This window comes from Gadus chalcogrammus, unplaced genomic scaffold, assembly GCF_026213295.1.
Source record: "Gadus chalcogrammus isolate NIFS_2021 unplaced genomic scaffold, NIFS_Gcha_1.0 GACHA026, whole genome shotgun sequence".
In the NCBI taxonomy this organism is placed as follows: domain Eukaryota; kingdom Metazoa; phylum Chordata; class Actinopteri; order Gadiformes; family Gadidae; genus Gadus; species Gadus chalcogrammus.
The window spans coordinates 675,439-698,674 of NW_026613461.1; positions in this window are offsets into that span (position 1 = coordinate 675,439).

Genomic DNA, 23,236 nt, shown 5'->3' on the forward strand with positions numbered 1-23,236 from the left:
TGGATTTATTAAGTAAAGTGGCAACGGTTATACAGAGTCATAAAGCGTGAGAAATCGAATATGTCTAAGTCCCTAATCAGCGCTGATGGTTCGTCCAGAGCTTCGCCTCCGTGGAAGGTCTGCTTCAGAAGAAGGTGGTCATGAGTCCCTGTGTGATACAGTTTTATACTGTATCCTCCTCTCGATGAGGTGTGTGTGGTTCTGTGTGTTTTTGCTTGACCTTGGCTCTCAGGCCCTGGTGTATGCAAGTGTATCTTCTTGTGTTCCTACTAACGGGGAAGAGCTCCTCAGTGTCTCCTTTGTTCTCGAAGTATCTCTTGTGTGCTCGAAGTATCTCTTGTGTGATCGAAGTATCTCTTGTGTGATGAATTAATGTGGCTCTCCCGTTAGTGTCTACCATTTGCCTGCTTGGGAAATGGGGCCTTGGCTCTGGCCTTGACCTGACTATATTATCATGTTTGTGTTATGTGTTAAAAGCTGACTATATTGTAACGTGACTGCCATGTGTTGTGCTCCTCAAGCTAGGGTGGGAGTTAGCTATATTTATATGTGCTCAGCAGGTTATTTTGCCCAACAATATCAACATTTCTTGTTTATGAGCGCAAAATGCTTTTCAGAGCGTTAGAATCACTTTTTGATCACTTCCAAATGGTGGAGTTTGGCCCTTCAACCCTTTGGTCAGCTTAGTAACACGTTTGCATTGAAATTGACAGAGATATCAACATGTCTTATTTTTATGAGCGCAAAATGCTTTTCAGAGCGCTAGAATCACTTTTTGATCGCTTCCAAATGGTGGAGTTGGCCCTATAACGCTACGTTGAGCTTAGTAACAAGTTTGCATTGAAATTGACAGAGATATCAACATTTCTTGTTTTTATGAGTGCAAAATGCTTTTCAGAGCGCTAGAATCACTTTTTGATCACTTCCAAATGGTGGAGTTTGGCCCTTCAACCCTTTGGTCAGCTTAGTAACACGTTTGCATTGAAATTGACAGAGATATCAACATGTCTTATTTTTATGAGCGCAAAATGCTTTTCAGAGCGCTAGAATCACTTTTTGGTCAACAATGTGTTTTTGACCTTATATTGTTGATTTTGCTCAAAACTACTTCCAAATGGTGGAGTAATTGCCCTATAACCCTCTGGTGAGCTTAGTAACACGTTTGCATTGAAATTGACAGAGATATCAACATTTCTTGTTTATGAGCGCAAAATGCTTTTCAGAGCGTTAGAATCACTTTTTGATCACTTCCAAATGGTGGAGTTGGCCCTATAACGCTACGGTGAGCTTAGTAACACGTTTGCATTGAAATTGACAGAGATATCAACATTTCTTGTTTATGAGCGCAAAATGCTTTTCAGAGCGTTAGAATCACTTTTTGATCACTTCCAAATGGTGGAGTTGGCCCTATAACGCTACGGTGAGCTTAGTAACACGTTTGCATTGAAATTGACAGAGATATCAACATTTCTTGTTTATGAGCGCAAAATGCTTTTCAGAGCGTTAGAATCACTTTTTGATCACTTCCAAATGGTGGAGTTGGCCCTATAACGCTACGGTGAGCTTAGTAACACGTTTGCATTGAAATTGACAGAGATATCAACATTTCTTGTTTATGAGCGCAAAATGCTTTTCAGAGCGCAAGAATCACTTTTTGGCCAACAATGTGTTTTTGTCCTTACATTGTTGATTTTGCTCAAAACTACTTCCAAATGGTGGAGTAATGGCCCTATAACCCTGTGGTGAGCTTAGTAACACGTTTGCATTGAAATTGACAGAGATATCAATATTTCTTGTTTATGAGCGCAAAATGCTTTTCAGAGCGTTAGAATCACTTTTTGATCACTTCCAAATGGTGGAGTTGGCCCTATAACGCTACGGTGAGCTTAGTAACACGTTTGCATTGAAATTGACAGAGATATCAACATTTCTTGTTTATGAGCGCAAAATGCTTTTCAGAGCGTTAGAATCACTTTTTGATCACTTCCAAATGGTGGAGTTGGCCCTATAACGCTACGGTGAGCTTAGTAACACGTTTGCATTGAAATTGACAGAGATATCAACATTTCTTGTTTATGAGCGCAAAATGCTTTTCAGAGCGTTAGAATCACTTTTTGATCACTTCCAAATGGTGGAGTTGGCCCTATAACGCTACGGTGAGCTTAGTAACACGTTTGCATTGAAATTGACAGAGATATCAACATTTCTTGTTTATGAGCGCAACATGCTTTTCAGAGCGTTAGAATCACTTTTTGATCACTTCCAAATGGTGGAGTTGGCCCTATAACGCTACGGTGAGCTTAGTAACACGTTTGCATTGAAATTGACAGAGATATCAACATTTCTTGTTTATGAGCGCAAAATGCTTTTCAGAGCGTTAGAATCACTTTTTGATCACTTCCAAATGGTGGAGTTGGCCCTATAACGCTACGGTGAGCTTAGTAACACGTTTGCATTGAAATTGACAGAGATATCAACATTTCTTGTTTATGAGCGCAAAATGCTTTTCAGAGCGTTAGAATCACTTTTTGATCACTTCCAAATGGTGGAGTTGGCCCTATAACGCTACGGTGAGCTTAGTAACACGTTTGCATTGAAATTGACAGAGATATCAACATGTCTTATTTTTATGAGCGCAAAATGCTTTTCAGAGCGCTAGAATCACTTTTTGGCCAACAATGTGTTTTTGACCTTACATTGTTGATTTTGCTCAAAACTACTTCCAAATGGTGGAGTAATGGCCCTATAACCCTGTGGTGAGCTTAGTAACACGTTTGCATTGAAATTGACAGAGATATCAACATTTCTTGTTTATGAGCGCAAAATGCTTTTCAGAGCGTTAGAATCACTTTTTGATCACTTCCAAATGGTGGAGTTGGCCCTATAACGCTACGGTGAGCTTAGTAACACGTTTGCATTGAAATTGACAGAGATATCAACATTTCTTGTTTATGAGCGCAAAATGCTTTTCAGAGCGTTAGAATCACTTTTTGATCACTTCCAAATGGTGGAGTTGGCCCTATAACGCTACGGTGAGCTTAGTAACACGTTTGCATTGAAATTGACAGAGATATCAACATTTCTTGTTTATGAGCGCAAAATGCTTTTCAGAGCGTTAGAATCACTTTTTGATCACTTCCAAATGGTGGAGTTGGCCCTATAACGCTACGGTGAGCTTAGTAACACGTTTGCATTGAAATTGACAGAGATATCAACATTTCTTGTTTATGAGCGCAAAATGCTTTTCAGAGCGTTAGAATCACTTTTTGATCACTTCCAAATGGTGGAGTTGGCCCTATAACGCTACGGTGAGCTTAGTAACACGTTTGCATTGAAATTGACAGAGATATCAACATTTCTTGTTTATGAGCGCAAAATGCTTTTCAGAGCGTTAGAATCACTTTTTGATCACTTCCAAATGGTGGAGTTGGCCCTATAACGCTACGGTGAGCTTAGTAACACGTTTGCATTGAAATTGACAGAGATATCAACATTTCTTGTTTATGAGCGCAAAATGCTTTTCAGAGCGTTAGAATCACTTTTTGATCACTTCCAAATGGTGGAGTTGGCCCTATAACGCTACGGTGAGCTTAGTAACACGTTTGCATTGAAATTGACAGAGATATCAACATTTCTTGTTTATGAGCGCAAAATGCTTTTCAGAGCGTTAGAATCACTTTTTGATCACTTCCAAATGGTGGAGTTGGCCCTATAACGCTACGGTGAGCTTAGTAACACGTTTGCATTGAAATTGACAGAGATATCAACATTTCTTGTTTATGAGCGCAAAATGCTTTTCAGAGCGTTAGAATCACTTTTTGATCACTTCCAAATGGTGGAGTTGGCCCTATAACGCTACGGTGAGCTTAGTAACACGTTTGCATTGAAATTGACAGAGATATCAACATTTCTTGTTTATGAGCGCAAAATGCTTTTCAGAGCGTTAGAATCACTTTTTGATCACTTCCAAATGGTGGAGTTGGCCCTATAACGCTACGGTGAGCTTAGTAACACGTTTGCATTGAAATTGACAGAGATATCAACATTTCTTGTTTATGAGCGCAAAATGCTTTTCAGAGCGTTAGAATCACTTTTTGATCACTTCCAAATGGTGGAGTTGGCCCTATAACGCTACGGTGAGCTTAGTAACACGTTTGCATTGAAATTGACAGAGATATCAACATTTCTTGTTTATGAGCGCAAAATGCTTTTCAGAGCGTTAGAATCACTTTTTGATCACTTCCAAATGGTGGAGTTGGCCCTATAACGCTACGGTAAGCTTAGTAACACGTTTGCATTGAAATTGACAGAGATATCAACATGTCTTATTTTTATGAGCGCAAAATGCTTTTCAGAGCGCTAGAATCACTTTTTGGCCAACAATGTGTTTTTGACCTTACATTGTTGATTTTGCTCAAAACTACTTCCAAATGGTGGAGTAATGGCCCTATAACCCTGTGGTGAGTTTAGTAACACGTTTGCATTGAAATTGACAGAGATATCAACATTTCTTGTTTATGAGCGCAAAATGCTTTTCAGAGCGTTAGAATCACTTTTTGATCACTTCCAAATGGTGGAGTTGGCCCTATAACGCTACGGTGAGCTTAGTAACACGTTTGCATTGAAATTGACAGAGATATCAACATTTCTTGTTTATGAGCGCAAAATGCTTTTCAGAGCGTTAGAATCACTTTTTGATCACTTCCAAATGGTGGAGTTGGCCCTATAACGCTACGGTGAGCTTAGTAACACGTTTGCATTGAAATTGACAGAGATATCAACATTTCTTGTTTATGAGCGCAAAATGCTTTTCAGAGCGTTAGAATCACTTTTTGATCACTTCCAAATGGTGGAGTTGGCCCTATAACGCTACGGTGAGCTTAGTAACACGTTTGCATTGAAATTGACAGAGATATCAACATTTCTTGTTTATGAGCGCAAAATGCTTTTCAGAGCGTTAGAATCACTTTTTGATCACTTCCAAATGGTGGAGTTGGCCCTATAACGCTACGGTGAGCTTAGTAACACGTTTGCATTGAAATTGACAGAGATATCAACATTTCTTGTTTATGAGCGCAAAATGCTTTTCAGAGCGTTAGAATCACTTTTTGATCACTTCCAAATGGTGGAGTTGGCCCTATAACGCTACGGTGAGCTTAGTAACACGTTTGCATTGAAATTGACAGAGATATCAACATTTCTTGTTTATGAGCGCAAAATGCTTTTCAGAGCGTTAGAATCACTTTTTGATCACTTCCAAATGGTGGAGTTGGCCCTATAACGCTACGGTGAGCTTAGTAACACGTTTGCATTGAAATTGACAGAGATATCAACATTTCTTGTTTATGAGCGCAAAATGCTTTTCAGAGCGTTAGAATCACTTTTTGATCACTTCCAAATGGTGGAGTTGGCCCTATAACGCTACGGTAAGCTTAGTAACACGTTTGCATTGAAATTGACAGAGATATCAACATGTCTTATTTTTATGAGCGCAAAATGCTTTTCAGAGCGCTAGAATCACTTTTTGGCCAACAATGTGTTTTTGACCTTACATTGTTGATTTTGCTCAAAACTACTTCCAAATGGTGGAGTAATGGCCCTATAACCCTGTGGTGAGCTTAGTAACACGTTTGCATTGAAATTGACAGAGATATCAACATGTCTTATTTTTATGAGCGCAAAATGCTTTTCAGAGCGCTAGAATCACTTTTTGGCCAACAATGTGTTTTTGACCTTACATTGTTGATTTTGCTCAAAACTACTTCCAAATGGTGGAGTAATGGCCCTATAACCCTGTGGTGAGCTTAGTAACGCGTTTGCATTGAAATTGACAGAGATATCAACATGTATTATTTTTATGAGCGCAAAATGCTTTTCAGAGCGCTAGAATCACTTTTTGGCCAACAATGTGTTTTTGACCTTACATTGTTGATTTTGCTCAAACTACTTCCAAATGGTGGAGTAATGGCCCTATAACCCTGTGGTGAGCTTAGTAACACGTTTGCATTGAAATTGACAGAGATATCAACATTTCTTGTTTATGAGCGCAAAATGCTTTTCAGAGCGTTAGAATCACTTTTTGATCGCTTCCAAATAGTGGAGTTGGCCCTATAACGCTACGTTGAGCTTAGTAACACGTTTGCATTGAAATTGACAGAGTTATCAACATGTCTTATTTTTATGAGCGCAAAATGCTTTTCAGAGCGTTAGAATCACTTTTTGATCACTTCCAAATGGTGGAGTTGGCCCTATAACGCTACGGTGAGCTTAGTAACACGTTTGCATGGAAATTGACAGAGATATCAACATTTCTTGTTTATGAGCGCAAAATGCTTTTTCAGAGCGTTAGAATCACTTTTTGATCACTTCCAAATGGTGGAGTTGGCCCTATAACGCTACGGTGAGCTTAGTAACACGTTTGCATTGAAATTGACAGAGATATCAACATTTCTTGTTTATGAGCGCAAAATGCTTTTCAGAGCGTTAGAATCACTTTTTGATCACTTCCAAATGGTGGAGTTGGCCCTATAACGCTACGGTGAGCTTAGTAACACGTTTGCATTGAAATTGACAGAGATATCAACATTTCTTGTTTATGAGCGCAAAATGCTTTTCAGAGCGTTAGAATCACTTTTTGATCACTTCCAAATGGTGGAGTTGGCCCTATAACGCTACGGTGAGCTTAGTAACACGTTTGCATTGAAATTGACAGAGATATCAACATGTCTTATTTTTATGAGCGCAAAATGCTTTTCAGAGCGCTAGAATCACTTTTTGATCACTTCCAAATGGTGGAGTTGGCCCTATAACGCTACGGTGGGCTTAGTAACACGTTTGCATTGAAATTGACAGAGATATCAACATTTCTTGTTTATGAGCGCAAAATGCTTTTCAGAGCGTTAGAATCACTTTTTGATCACTTCCAAATGGTGGAGTTGGCCCTATAACGCTACGGTGAGCTTAGTAACACGTTTGCATTGAAATTGACAGAGATATCAACATTTCTTGTTTATGAGCGCAAAATGCTTTTCAGAGCGTTAGAATCACTTTTTGATCACTTCCAAATGGTGGAGTTGGCCCTATAACGCTACGGTGAGCTTAGTAACACGTTTGCATTGAAATTGACAGAGATATCAACATTTCTTGTTTATGAGCGCAAAATGCTTTTCAGAGCGTTAGAATCACTTTTTGATCACTTCCAAATGGTGGAGTTGGCCCTATAACGCTACGGTGAGCTTAGTAACACGTTTGCATTGAAATTGACAGAGATATCAACATTTCTTGTTTATGAGCGCAAAATGCTTTTCAGAGCGTTAGAATCACTTTTTGATCACTTCCAAATGGTGGAGTTGGCCCTATAACGCTACGGTGAGCTTAGTAACACGTTTGCATTGAAATTGACAGAGATATCAACATGTCTTATTTTTATGAGCGCAAAATGCTTTTCAGAGCGCTAGAATCACTTTTTGGCCAACAATGTGTTTTTGACCTTACATTGTTGATTTTGCTCAAAACTACTTCCAAATGGTGGAGTAATGGCCCTATAACCCTGTGGTGAGCTTAGTAACGCGTTTGCATTGAAATTGACAGAGATATCAACATGTCTTATTTTTATGAGCGCAAAATGCTTTTCAGAGCGCTAGAATCACTTTTTGGCCAACAATGTGTTTTTGACCTTACATTGTTGATTTTGCTCAAAACTACTTCCAAATGGTGGAGTAATGGCCCTATAACCCTGTGGTGAGCTTAGTAAAACGTTTGCATTGAAATTGACAGAGATATCAACATTTCTTGTTTATGAGCGCAAAATGCTTTTCAGAGCGTTAGAATCACTTTTTGATCACTTCCAATGCATTGAAATTGACAGAGATATCAACATGTCTTATTTTTATGAGCGCAAAATGCTTTTCAGAGCGCTAGAATCACTTTTTGGCCAATAATGTGTTTTTGACCTTACATTGTTGATTTTGCTCAAAACTACTTCCAAATGGTGGAGTAATGGCCCTATAACCCTGTGGTGAGCTTAGTAACACGTTTGCATTGAAATTGACAGAGATATCAATATTTCTTGTTTATGAGCGCAAAATGCTTTTCAGAGCGTTAGAATCACTTTTTGATCGCTTCCAAATGGTGGAGTTGGCCCTATAACGCTACGTTGAGCTTAGTAACAAGTTTGCATTGAAATTGACAGAGATATCAACATTTCTTGTTTTTATGAGTGCAAAATGCTTTTCAGAGCGCTACAATCACTTTTTGGCCAATAATGTGTTTTTGACCTTACATTGTTGATTTTGCTCAAAACTACTTCCAAATGGTGGAGTAATGGCCCTATAACCCTGTGGTGAGCTTAGTAACACGTTTGCATTGAAATTGACAGAGATATTGAAGGGAAAAAACGGTCTGTCTAGTTACTGGATCAGATAAAATGAGACGGAGAGGTAATAAAGTCTATCGGCACGAGGACCTTGGATTTATTAAGTAAAGTGGCAACGGTTATACATATATATATATATATAAGAGTCATAAAGCGTGAGAAATCGAATATGTCTAAGTCCCTAATCAGCGCTGATGGTTCGTCCAGAGCTTCGCCTCCGTGGAAGGTCTGCTTCAGAAGAAGGTGGTCATGAGTCCCTGTGTGATACAGTTTTATACTGTATCCTCCTCTCGATGAGGTGTGTGTGGTTCTGTGTGTTTTTGCTTGACCTTGGCTCTCAGGCCCTGGTGTATGCAAGTGTATCTTCTTGTGTTCCTACTAACGGGGAAGAGCTCCTCAGTGTCTCCTTTGTTCTCGAAGTATCTCTTGTGTGCTCGAAGTATCTCTTGTGTGATCGAAGTATCTCTTGTGTGATGAATTAATGTGGCTCTCCCGTTAGTGTCTACCATTTGCCTGCTTGGGAAATGGGGCCTTGGCTCTGGCCTTGACCTGACTATATTATCATGTTTGTGTTATGTGTTAAAAGCTGACTATATTGTAACGTGACTGCCATGTGTTGTGCTCCTCAAGCTAGGGTGGGAGTTAGCTATATTTATATGTGCTCAGCAGGTTATTTTGCCCAACATATCCCCCTCAAGTCGTCGCAAGACGACTTTTACTCATTAGGGGTACGAGGGATAGGACTTCAGCGCGGGACCACCATCATAACACTTTTAGAAATAACAGAAAGAAGGCAAAATTATCATAAAAACAAACAACCATGAGCAGGGGACTAAAATAAGTCGCTGGACCGGGTGTATGGGGAACCACGTGGGAGAAACGCCACCCATGCTTCAGACATGGGTATGCCATACACACCCCACCTAGGGGGTGGCATCCAACCCCGGCCTTACATCGCGAACAGACAATACCAAATAAAGTGGCAGCAGGTGATACACAACAAAACCAACACCAAACCATAACAATAACAACAAAATGCAACAATAAAACTAACAGTAAACAATAACGATACAAACAAAAACGCAACAATCACACAAACACTACACCATAACAATCACAGGAAAGAAATGCAACCATGAAATGTGTCCCTAAATAATAATAATAATATCAGAAAGATATGAGGTGCATAACGAATGGCAATCCCCCTCAACCCATCCCTAGGTGACCACACACTAAGGATGTGAGGAGGAGTTAGCTGGTCGTGTAACAATAAGCAATCACACGCATGGGGTATCCAGGGTAGGCACGGGGCACGGGAACAACTGAAACCACGGAATAGCCCTGAGCGTCATCACGGGCAGGTGGACGCAAGGCGCCACCTGAGCATTAGACCCTTTTATTCAACTGCGCTCAGGACCTCATCTGATAAACGGGCAATCAAGGCCCCTGGAATCTCGCCCGTGTGTATCCCCGAGCTCCATCTAGTGGGACAGCGATATAAACAACAACATTTACGTTCCCGGCGTCGGTTGCGTAGACGCGGGCATAGATATGGGAGCGGCTAAAAACAGTGAAGCGTACAGAAGCGAATACAGCCAGGGGCGCCCTCAAGCCTTAAGGGAACGGGCCGCAGCCCCTGGTGCCGGAACGCAGATCCCTGGTCCGGGCGACGTGGGTGCATCAGGTGGGAGGGGGGTGGTGCCGTTGGCGGGGACGGGAATGCGGGAATGGGGCAGCCCACCTGGAGAGGTTACTAGCACGTCACAGGCGGGGGGGGGGGGGGAAAGGGGGTGTCGTGGTGGGGTTTCAGCATACGGTGGTGGAAACAGGACGCCGGGGCCGTGCACCGGGAGAGGCCACTAGCACTCACGGGTAGATGTCCGGCTCGGCGAAGACACAGTCGAGCTCGTACTCAAAGTCAGGGGTTGCAGGGCGAGGGAGGCCATACTCACAGTCAAATTTTTCAGGCACCGGAGGTCGTCCAGGGGAAGCTCGTCCAGGCAATCCAGAAGGGGCATGAGGGGGGCTGCTTCGGAGTAGGGAGGGGGCTGTTGTTTCTCCTTTTCGAGGGCCGTGGTGATGAGGCGTGAGCAGAGGGTGCGGGCACAGGGGATGCAGCAACACCCGCAGCAGACCACAATCCCGACGAAGCAGGCCAGGGATGTCAGGACGGCCATGAGAAGGCCCTTCCACTTGCCGAACATGTCGGTCATCCATTTCTCCATGGGGTTGTCGATCCCAGAGTCCTCTGCCATCTGGACGGAAAGAGCTCGAAGGCCGGCCAGGGCCCTTGTCACTGACCCGTCAGGGGCCGTGTTGTTGGGAATGAAGGTGCAGCTCTGAGCCCCAAACATCGAACAGACCCCCCCTTTCTCGGCTAACAACATGTCTAGGGCTAGACGGTTTTGATACGCCATTAGAGAGGTGGCGGTGTTGGGAAAAATAACCTGCTGAGTACATCACATGTACATTATAAATATAGCTAACTCCTACCCTAGCCTGATGAGCACATCACATGGACACATTATAATATAGTCAACTCTTGCTCTAACCCAACAACACAAACATGATAATATATAGTCAGGTCAAGGCCGGAGCTGAAGGCCCCATCTCCCAGGCAGGCAGATGGTGGACACTCAGACAATGCACCAGTATCATCTCCAGAACGGGAGAGCCACATTAATTATCACACAGGAGACATTTTGAGAGCTCTTCCCCGTTAGGAGGAACCAAGAGATACCTCTGCCCACACCAGGGGCCTGAGAGCCACATTCAATTATCACACACGAGACATTTCAGGGGGGCACTCCCCGTTTTAATTTATGACACCGGAGACACAAGGAACTCTCCCCTGTTACGAAGCTCTCTCAGGGCCTGGGAGCCAAAACACACAGAACCACACACACCTAAAACGCACACACCTCACCAAGAGGAAGATACAGCATAAGAGTGTGTCACACAGAGACTCTTCACTTCTTCTGAAGCAGACCTTCCACGGAGGCGAAGCTCTGGACGAACCATCAGCGCTGATTAGGGACTTAGACATATTCGATTTCTCACGCTTTATGACTCTGTATAACCGTTGCCACTTTACTTAATAAATCCAAGGTCCTCGTGCCGACAGACTTTATTACCTCTCCGTCTCATTTTATCTGATCCAGTAACTAGACAGACCGTTTTTCCCTTCAATTTGGTGACCTCCGACGTGATTTTTTCTGAATTGAACACGCAACTGGGAAACGAGAGACGGAGAGCGGCACGACCTCGGGACCCCGGAGCACCGGACCGATTCCTGCAGTCTCACCTCGCGTACGCCCAACAAAAGGTAGGCAGAACCTGTTGATAAAATCCAAACTCTGCATAGTTATATAGGAACCACATTAGGAGGTGAGACTGTGAGAGCGGTTCGCTACGGGATATCTCGTGGGGACGAATAGGACTGTATCCCAGCATTTCCCCATAAACCCGATTGACCCTGAACGCGTGACACATCGAATATCGGCTCGTTGCATGGTGAAAGAATACCCTCGAGACCATAGGGCCTATAAGAATCGGTCATAGTGATACAAGACTACCGATGGCCGAATAATGGATGCCTGGGCCAAGAATGGAACCCGGAGGGATGCCTGGGCCGCGGGTGGAACCCAGAGGGAATGAGAAGAAAAAACTAGGGCCTATAATAATCGGTCATAGTGATACAAGACTACCGATGGCCTAGTAATAAATGCCTGGGCCAAGAATGGAACCCGGAGGGATGCCTGGGCCGCGGGTGGAACCCAGAGGGAATGAGAAGAAAAAACTTGGGCCTATAAGAATCGGTCATAGTGATACAAGACTACCGATGGCCAAGTAATGAATGTGTATTAAATAATTCTATGTGGTTAGAAGGTTAGAGTCCTTTATCAGGGTTAGATTCCCTTTGCAGAGGAAACAGTATGCCTGGGGCACGAGTGACACACAGAGAGACAGTGTGTGTGTGTGTGTGTGTGTAAGAGGCCCAGAGAGAGAGTGACGGAGTGGCTGTGTGTGTGTGTGTGTGTGTAAGAGGCCCAGAGAGAGAGTGACGGAGTGGCTGTGTGTGTGTGTGTGTGTGTGTGTGTAAGAGGCCCAGAGAGAGAGAAAGAAAGAGAACGAGCGTATTTGTGGGCCGGCTTAATATAGAAATAAATCAATCAATGATAACCCGGCTATGTGTGCAATGCTTGCTTGCTTTGTTATGCTCAACGCTATTTTACCGTGTCTGATGTTTGTGGGTGCGGGACACGGAATGAGAAGTCTGTTGATATGTTTCTGTGTGTGCGTCTGCGGGAGACAGAACGAGAGGTCTGTCGATATGTTTCTGTGTGTGCGTTTAGAGGAGACAGAGTGAGAAAGGTCTGTTTAGGTGTGTGTGTGAGAGGGAGCGAGAGAGATAGCAAGGAGAGATAGCAAGGAGAGCTAAAGTCGAAGGACGATCGAGAGGGACCATTTTCCCTCTAGACAGTTGGAGGTAGCGATAGAGTGCGTGTTTTTCTAACAATGAACGGTTGTTTCAGGACCACGAGAAGGGGCTCTGTATGGTTTTCAGGCCCAGAGTGTAATCCCCTTTCCCATATGTGTAGTCCTCCCATTTGAGGTCCCCGTCCACCATATTTGAAGTCCTCTACTCCACCTCATGTTGTAGTTCCCCTCCCTAAAATTGTATGGAAGTTAGAACCTGTGAGGGTGTTTTGGTTCGGCCTGACGAGGCCTGTACCAATTTCGGTGGTCAGCTTCTAGTTTTGTGTATATAGAAATTTGGAAAGGGGGAGCAGTATTAAGTTATATATAATAAAGTGAAAAGTGAATTGTGAATGAAGGGACAGAAGGATCTTTTTGTGTGTGAGAGATAGTTATTAGGTCTTGTTCCATGATGGGGAGTTGAGGATGTTGCATTCCAGGCTTATCTGTTAACGGTCCTAGCTGCTGCTTGACCCTAAGGGGAGTGAGGAAGGGTGAGAGAGAGAGAACACATTTCCCCCCCATTTGTCGAGCTACACCATTCAGGCAGTACAGAGAGACACACTAACACACAGTACAGAGAAAGGAAATAGAGTGTGTTCAACTGAAAGCGTGTGGTGGCCATACGCCATAAAATACCACATATCCAAGGAATGCAGGTAGAGCTCTGTTGAGTTTTCAGGCTTTGATAAATTTGTAGTTCCCTGTCTGCCATGTTTGAAGTTCCTTGTAGTCTCTGTCCATAGGTTTCACCTGAACAACCCCTCTGCTGGCCGAGAAAAGGAACTACCACTGGTTTCTCCCACACCCAGCCCCCGGAGCACGCGCGCTCTCAAGGCGTTATGGCCGCACCCAATGTGGGAGGGAGACACGCAGAGAGAGAGAGAAGCCACATTCCACCCTTATCTGTTGTCTTGCACCAAACAGCACCCCGTACTGAGGAGGGAGAGAGAGCGTGTTCTCCTGAAGGAGGGAGAGAGTCACAGGGAGACACACAGTGGATATTCACATTATGGCTAATTTGTTTTAGTTTTAGTTTTGTTTTTTGTCTTCCTAGGACAACAGTTATCATTCATGATGATGAACATCGAAGTTCATGAGGAGGTTAGAAGGACAATAACGTTGATACTTTAATAGGACAACAGTGATGCTAATCTATTGCAATTGGACTAAAGAAGGTGTTGCTATCAACTAAGTGATTAATATTATTTTCACACAGGAAAGAATAATTGAATAGATATGGATATGATAAAGATGAGAATAATAATAAAAAAAATAAAACGTAATATTGATCAACTGTACAAGTAGGACAACACCTATTAAAATATGGGGTATATCTCTTTGGTCAAGGATGACAGGTGGATTAGCGCTACATCTGCTGGGAAGGGATCCTACATGCTATGTTGTCAATTTGGATTCGGAAGTAGTGGGTTTAACTTTCAAATGCCACTACTGCTGCTGCAAACACTTTAATAATTTTAACTCTGATAAATGACTTTTTGTTTTATAGTTTCCCTGAGGTGTATTCATTACGCACACACACTTGGCTGCATAGGGCAGTTGGGGCTGAAGACTCTGTCTCCATCCCTCCACTTTGCGATCTATACCACCATATGGGTGGGGATTGATTGTATCTTCCAGGTATGGCATCCTGCAGCGAGTCAGTATGGAAGGCTGGTTAGCCAACGACGGGTAAGATCCCACCTTGACACCCGGGACGACCTAAGGCAGGCACAGTCACGATTACTTGGCAGAGTCGCTGTGGGCACTGGCTTACTTGATCATGAAGTCACGAGCTGCAACAATCATAGGAAGTGCCGGGTGGGATGTAGGGTGGAGGAGGAACAGGAGTCAGATATGTCAGCTCTTGCAGCAGAGGTGGTCTTGGAACGGGGCATGTCGCGTTTTATTTTATTTTATTTTACCTTTGTGGTATAGAAGGCCACTAACGCATGTACGTTTTTTCGGTTTAGTGCATGACTTTGGAACAGCGTGGTTTCAGGCGGCTGATGGTAAACCCACTGTTAGAAGCGGGCGCAGCACAGCAAATGATGTAGAGCAGCACTCACTGGAACACCGTGTCACACACACACACACACACACACACTCACACTGGCGTGGAGAGCCAGGCCAGTCAGAGAGACTGCCTGGCGGACCATGGGGCCCAGATGTAGCCGGGACATCCTACAGGGATAGAGGAACCAAGCAGACTCAGGACCAGCAGCCAGGACCATGTGTTTATGAGTAAATGAGTTTACAATGCAACTCCTTCAGCTCCACTGTTGGAAGTCCGGAGCACCTGTGAACAAACCAATGGGCAAATGTACATTTGTCTACATTTCATTAAGAAGCTAAGCCCTCCTTGAAATAGGGAATGTGACAAATGGAGACTTTTTTTAATTTTTTTGTAAGACTAGATTACACCTGTCACTGTAAACATATAAAAGCTTTTTTGTAAAACAACAAAACTATCACCAAACTGTACATGTAGAAGTTTGTTGGTATTTTTGGTAAGCAAAGTTACATTATTTAATAGAAGATTATTGCAATTATGAAAGGAAAATGGATGGGATGACTTCTTAGTTTATACGATAGCTGTTATCTATAAGATTGTATTTAGTACTTTCGTGTGCAAAACCCCCTACTCTTATATATTATTTGCCAAGCAATATCACTGAATATTATGATGATGATGATGATGATGAGGATGATAGTATATATCGGTTAATCATAAATAACCTAGTCATTGTTTTTCTTTTTTTACATTTTATACTATGTATAATATCAAAGTTAAAATGGTATGTTGGTCCACACTTCACTTTAGTCGCTATTTTTGTGTCTTATGTGTTGAAATTTACATTTCAAATGGTATGAATCCAGATTCCTACAATATCACAATGCAAACCTAAGAGGTTTGATTCTTCGCAACACTCAGAAACAGGTTGTTGCAACTGTTTACACTAAAGTGTTAAAATAATAGAAGGAATGTTGAATATATTACTCTGTTGTACATTGATGTAGCCTGAAACCGCTACACACTCACCTTTATATCCATCATCACATTTTAAATAAAGGAATGAAAATAACAAACACTCCCTACTCTTCACCCCGTATCAGTCAGTTTGCGTGCCAAATCTAACGAGTGTCATTCCAAGTCGGTGTTATTGTTGGTTTCCAACACTGAATCGCACAGGCGGCTGAGTTCTTCAGCACTCTGCGCTTGTAATTTCTTCCATCGTTCCCTCATTTTGTTTGAGCGGTCCCGGTGCATCTTTCGAGGGGCCTTACATTCTCTTTGCCAGTGTCCATTTTGTCCGCAGTTGTGGCATGGTCGAGGTTCTCTCTGCCTGTCGGACTGGGGGAATCTTTCTCGGTCCCTGGCTATTTCCTTCTTCTCGTCTGTGGCCTTCATGTGTGGTGTGGCTGCGCCTCCCATCGCGCTGCAGTGTGGTTGTATGTTGTCATCAAATCCTCCATTGAGTGACTCATTCTTAGTCACTGCTCCAGACCTCTCCGCGTGGGGTTGCTGTACCCGGGGGTTCGGATGTTGAAGGAAGGAATGTGGTGGGACAGGGGAGAATTGGGGAAATTGTTGTGGGATCTGGGTCGCATCATAATTAGCATAGTCAGGTGGGGCAGATGGATTTCCCTTCCGTGGCACGTGGGGGGTACTGCAGATGACCGGGTACTCGCCTATAAAGCTGTTGATGTCTGAAAGAACACTGTGTCTCGACTCCTGTAAACAACCAGGGAAGATGTATTCCCCATCTGGGCCACACAATGGCAGTTTGGGGTACATGCGACCATAGGCTCCCAAGGTTCCTCCTCCTTTGCCTTGGTCACCCCCCCTTGGGGGCCCTGAGTCGAGGGGGCGGGCCGCTATCAGTCCTTCTCCGACTAGCGTCGTGTGTAGGTCTGTGAACTTCCTCTGCTCTTTGTTCCGAGTCGCTTCATCCTTTAACAAACGAATTTCGTCGGCAAGCAGTTTGATTTTCTCTCTAATTTTTTTCAGAGCAGTTGTCTTTTCCAATTCATCTCTCTTTTTGTTACAGAGTCTCGCTAACTGAATAAAGATCAATCTCTCTAACCTCCACTTCAAAAGAATCTTGTTCCATTGGTTCAGATTGCTATCCTCTTCCTCCTCCTCTGCCTTCTTCCTGCCTTTACCTTTCGGCATTTTTTCTATCTTTTTCTATCCGTAAAGTAACTCAAACTCGCGACCAATCGCTGCTTAGGAAGAAACAAATAGACGCCTCCCACGGAGCTCGGTATGCCAACAACAGATGATGGCACACTTTTTCCTTCTTCAATATAAACCAATATATGTGATTCCTCGGCGGGGATCAAAACAATATGTGATTCCTCGGCGGGGATCAAAACAACATAGCACAAACAAAAAAACTCTAGCGATTCATGTAACCTCACCAGTGAATTCAATACAAATACGGTTTCACTCCTTGTCTGAAGTTGTAAAACAAAACCCCTGAGCAAACCAAACGTCTTAAGTTATATTCAGGACACGTATCAACATTGACAAACTAGCAAAGATGAACAAATCACTTGACAATTTATATTCTAGGAATCTAACCCAGATTCTAGGAATCTAACCCAGATTCTAGGAATCGAACCCAGATACACCTATTCTAGGAATCGAACCCGGATTCTAGGAATTTAACCCAGATACACCTATTCTAGGAATCTAACCCAGACTCTAGGAATCTAACCCAGATTCTAGGAATCTAACCCAGATACACGTGTCTTTCCCATTCATACAGCGTATATTCAGTGATTATTGAGCTCTTAAACACTAATACAGGTTCTCACTTCGTCAAGCTCTTAATGACACAACTTCATTACTCAGCAAATGTAGTGCAGCCTAATAGTAAAACAAATAATAATAATCACAGTTATGTGTGTGTAGATTATTTTAAGATTACTTTCTTGTTCTTTTCCCTTGGTCGAGAGTGTGGAATGAGATTCAGTCACCGTTGATTCCCACGTGGTGCATAGAGATGCGCTGGTTCAGCCGCGTTGTGGATGCGGGTCCCTCGGCAGGGCAGGCGTTGATCAGACGTCTTCCCAGGCAGGGCGCGCGCTCTTCTCGGTCACAGGGCAATCTTCAGAGGCAATCGTCTTCTCACTCCTCTCTCTTCAAGACGGTGTCACGGCACCAAATGTTAGATTTCAGCTTATTTCTAAACTGTTCGGACAGACTCTGCGTTGTGTATTTTCAGTCGTAGTAGTAATTCTTGAAGTCGAAATCAAAGCAGCTTGACAGGTTGGTTTAGAGGGTTGAATAGATGGTTTATTCCAGGATGTAATACAGCGAGATACAGACTTAGGTTGAATAATCTATAGTGGACCCGGTGGTCGATGACTTGTTCCTTGGCTGTCGAACCCTCTTCTCGTCGAACCAAAGGGTTGGGGCGAGTATTATACAAAAAGGGGATAGATGAATAACACGTGAACAGACGCACTCTCAGCCTTGATAAGGTATTTGGCCCTGGCTATGTCCCGGAGGACCAGGTTCAACCTTGAGACATAACAATGGCAGAATGTTGGGGATAACACCTTGTATCAGTAGGAGAGGCCCTGGCCTGTTCCTAGACTAGAAATGTGAACAATAAGAGAGACACTAAAATACACCAACATTCTACACCACCCATATTGGGCTTTGGATTTGGACATACTGGTTTCGATTTCCCTTCCCAAAAGATTGGTTTCAGTTTGCTGATGCTTAAGGTTAGACGTTTCGACGTTGGTTGCACCAACGGCGTTCTTAGATTGGCTTATCATTTAATGCGCATGGTTTTGACCATTGCGCAAGGGGGGAGGTATTGAGGAGAATTAAAAAAAAAAATATATATATAATAATAATAATAATAATTAGAAAACAAGGTTTTTCTTCACCATACTTGCAAACAATGATTGACATCCAGCTAAAATGAGTGTGAAATATATTAAAAAAAAACAAAAAAACACAGTGTTCAACAGATGGGTAGAAGCAGTCCCATCAAAAGACCAAAGTGCGGCTACAGTAATCAAGTTTCGGACTAGAGAAGGCATGACAAGGTTTGGAATTCCGTCAGAAATAAGTTCAGACAAAACGTTTATTCAGAGAACACTCAAACAAGTGATTCAACATTTGCATGTCAAATAAAGACTAGATTACGCCCCAATCCTCAACCACAAGGTATGGTGGAAAGAGTGAATGGGACGCTCAAGACAAAGAATTAACAACATTTGGGCAAGCACTAAATTGAATTGATGCACTACCACTGACACTAATGAGTTATCGCATGAAAACTAACAGAACGACGCATCTAACCCCGCATGAAATGCTTAAGGGTCGACCCATGCCTTCACTTAACATTCGAGGGTGCCAAAAGGGACTTCCATTAGAGTAATTAGAAATAGGATTAAGGAAAATATGTTTGAACATCTAACTGTTGTACATAAGTTTGTACTTCCAGCAAGAGAAACACAAAGTTCCAGGGCCAGAGGAGGAGCCAGATGCTGACACGCCCGGAGCCGACCAACTACCCAAGGATGATGCAATTAGATTTCGGCAGGGTTTGAATCAGTCCTGTTTTGGTGGTCCACTATTAACAAAAATGTTGTTTGGATAAATAGTATATACTATAATCAGCAACGTTTTGTCAATTTTTCCACGGATAAGGTCAAGGGACTATATAGATATAGATATGCTATTGGCAGAGCAAGGAGGGGTGTGTTGGATGATAAAGACGACATGTTGTACTTTTATCCCCAATAACACAGCACCGGATGGGTCGGTGGCCAGGGTGCTGGCAGGGTTACAGTCCCTCAGATTAGATTTGGCAGAGAGAATTCCGGCATTAATGACCCCTTCACAGGATGGATGGAGAGCCCAATGAGCGATGGGCGCTACAGGTGCAGCAGGTGCCATCCAAGCTTACCTGGGGATCGAGAGTTTGGACGAGGGACCACCAGAGGGGCCCGACCTGATCTGGCTGGAGAACATAGAATAGACCCCCTGCACCATTGTCCAAGAGCCCCCACGCAATGCAGCGCACCAATACATGAAGATCATCCGGCCCCGGCGTCCTGTTTCCACCACCGTATGCTGAAACCCCACCACCACGCCCCTCCCCCCCGCCTGTGACGTGCTAGTAACCTCTCCAGGTGGTCTGCCCCATTCCCGTCCCCGCCAACGGCACCACCCCCCCTCCCACCTGATGCACCCACGTCGCCCGGACCAGGGATCTGCGTTCCGGTACCAGGGGCTGCGGCCCGTTCCCTTAAGGCTTGAGGGCGCCCCTGGCTGTATTCGCTTCTGTACGCTTCACTGTTTTTAGCCGCTCCCATATCTATGCCCGCGTCTACGCAACCGACGCCGGGAACGCAAATGTTGTTGTTTATATCGCTGTCCCACTAGATGGAGCTCGGGGATACACACGGGCGAGATTCCAGGGGCCTTGATTGCCCGTTTATCAGATGAGGTCCTGAGCGCAGTTGAATAAAAGGGTCTAATGCTCAGGTGGCGCCTTGCGTCCACCTGCCCGTGATGACGCTCAGGACTATTCCGTGGTTTCTTAGTTGTTCCCGTGCCCCGGGCCTACCCTGGATACCCCATGCGTGTGATTGCTTATTGTTACACGACCAGTTAACTCCTCCTCACATCCTTAGTGTGTGGTCATCTAGGGATGGGTTGAGGGGGATTGCCATTCGTTGTGTACCTCATATCTTTCTGATATTATTATTGTTATTTAGGGACACGTTTCATGGTTGCATTTCTTTCCTGTGATTATTATTGTGTAGTGTCTGTGTGATTGTTGCATTTTTGTTATTGTTTACTGTTAGTCTTATTGTTGCTTTTTGCTGATACTGTTATTGTTCGGAGTTTGTTTTATTGTTGCAATTCGTTGTTATTATTATGGTTTGGTGTTGGTTTTGTTGTGTGGCCAGCTTTGTTGTTGGTTGTTGTTTTTTTTGGTATCGTTTGATATTTGTTTTAGTATTGTTGTATGCTTGTTGTATTTTTTTATTTTTTTATTTTTTTATTTTTTTTTCTCTTTTTTGTGTATTATCTGCGGCCAGTATTGTTGGTATTGTCTGCTCGCGATGTAAGGCCGGGGTGGATGCCACCCCCTAGGTGGGGTGTGTATGGCATACCCATGTCTGAAGCATGGGTAGCGTTTCTCCCACGTGGTTCCCCATACACCCGGTCCAGCGAGTTGTTTTAGTCCCATGCTCATGGTTGTTTGTTTTTATGGTCATTTGCCTTCTTTCTGTTATTTCTAATGGTGTTATGATGGTAGTCCCGTGCTGGAGTCCTATCCCTCGTACCCCAAATGAGTAAAAGTCGTCTTGCGACGACTTGAGGGGGATATGTTGGGAAAAATAACCTGCTGAGTACATCACATGTACATTATAAATATAGCTAACTCCTACCCTAGCCTGATGAGCACATCACATGGACACATTATAATATAGTCAACTCTTGCTCTAACCCAACAACACAAACATGATAATATATAGTCAGGTCAAGGCCGGAGCTGAAGGCCCCATCTCCCAGGCAGGCAGATGGTGGACACTCAGACAATGCACCAGTATCATCTCCAGAACGGGAGAGCCACATTAATTATCACACAGGAGACATTTTGAGAGCTCTTCCCCGTTAGGAGGAACCAAGAGATACCTCTGCCCACACCAGGGGCCTGAGAGCCACATTCAATTATCACACACGAGACATTTCAGGGGGGCACTCCCCGTTTTAATTTATGACACCGGAGACACAAGGAACTCTCCCCTGTTACGAAGCTCTCTCAGGGCCTGGGAGCCAAAACACACAGAACCACACACACCTAAAACGCACACACCTCACCAAGAGGAAGATACAGCATAAGAGTGTGTCACACAGAGACTCTTCACTTCTTCTGAAGCAGACCTTCCACGGAGGCGAAGCTCTGGACGAACCATCAGTGCTGATTAGGGACTTAGACATATTCGATTTCTCACGCTTTATGACTCTGTATAACCGTTGCCACTTTACTTAATAAATCCAAGGTCCTCGTGCCGACAGACTTTATTACCTCTCCGTCTCATTTTATCTGATCCAGTAACTAGACAGACCGTTTTTCCCTTCAGCGGCCAGTTGTGAGGCCAACCCTTCTACCGCGTCGCGAGTCAGGTTGGATAGGCGCTGGACGTTGTAGTGAATGTAATTAATGCGATCTACGTTTTTGTTGGGGGTGATTGGAATTATGGCAGAGATAAGGGGTATGTTCTCGAAACCCGCGGCTATCTGGTCTGCTAACTTAAACTGGTTCGGAACGCCCCGGGGAATGCCTATGCTATCCATGTACGTGGGGGTGTTCTTGGTTAGGTCAAAGTGGTCGGTGAGAGCGGAGTCGCGGCGGTGTCGAGAGGTAGTTCGGTTATCGGGCCCGGGCGAACCCCGGGTAAAGAGCGTGACGGGCATAAGTAGGCGCACTATAATGCAGGTTCCGGACCATTGTGCCGGGAGTGTAAGTCTAAGGGTGAATTTGTCACAGGACCAGAATAGGTCTTGGCGTCCTAGGCCCGGTTCGGTCATGTTGGGCCAAAGCGTAACGTTCGTGATGGAGTGGCACCACGATGGTGGTACCACCCCAACATTTACCGCTCCGACCCTGGTGATGCAAGAGTGGGTGTACTCCCCAGGGGAGTACACCGGGGGAATCGAGTCGTTAAGGCCGGGTGGAAACAGAGAGCTAAGGAGGCCGCAGCCGGCCGGTTTGGGGGGTAACAAACAGAGCTAACATGCAGTGAGAACCGATGGGGTCGCTGGTAAAATCGAACAGTACTGGGGTCGAGATTAGATGGGGGCGAGCTGACGCACAGGCTACGCAGTCGGACAGCCCCTGGAATCGGATCGTAGCAGCAATCCAGCTAAGCCATGCATTATCGTCTGCGTAGCCGGTCGCGAGCGCGATGGAATCGTGGGTGGGGAGTCGCCCCACGGAATTTAAATCAAAAATCGTGACCGGGCCGTCGCGAGTCATTATGGGTCGGACGGGGGTTTAGGAGTTGTCGTGTTGGCCCTGGAGGCTGGTGCGGTGGGTGTGGTGGGGGCCTTTCTGAAATTTATTTTCAACAAAGCCGCCGTGTCCGTGCCGGATTGGGACACCCCGAACACGAAATAGGCAGAGTCAGTATTTACACCGCACGCCCGAGTCGACCCTAATGTGGGGTTGCCCCATCCTTGGTACGGGTTGCTGGTAATGTTCCTGAGGGTAAGGGTGATTCTGCCGTTGCCTCCCGAGAGGAAGCCCTTCGCCTGTAGTGCGGCCGTCGCGTCAGGCCTGTGGAGAGTCTGAGAGCGGTTAGTCACATAGTACCCCTGGTGCCTCCCTGTCATCC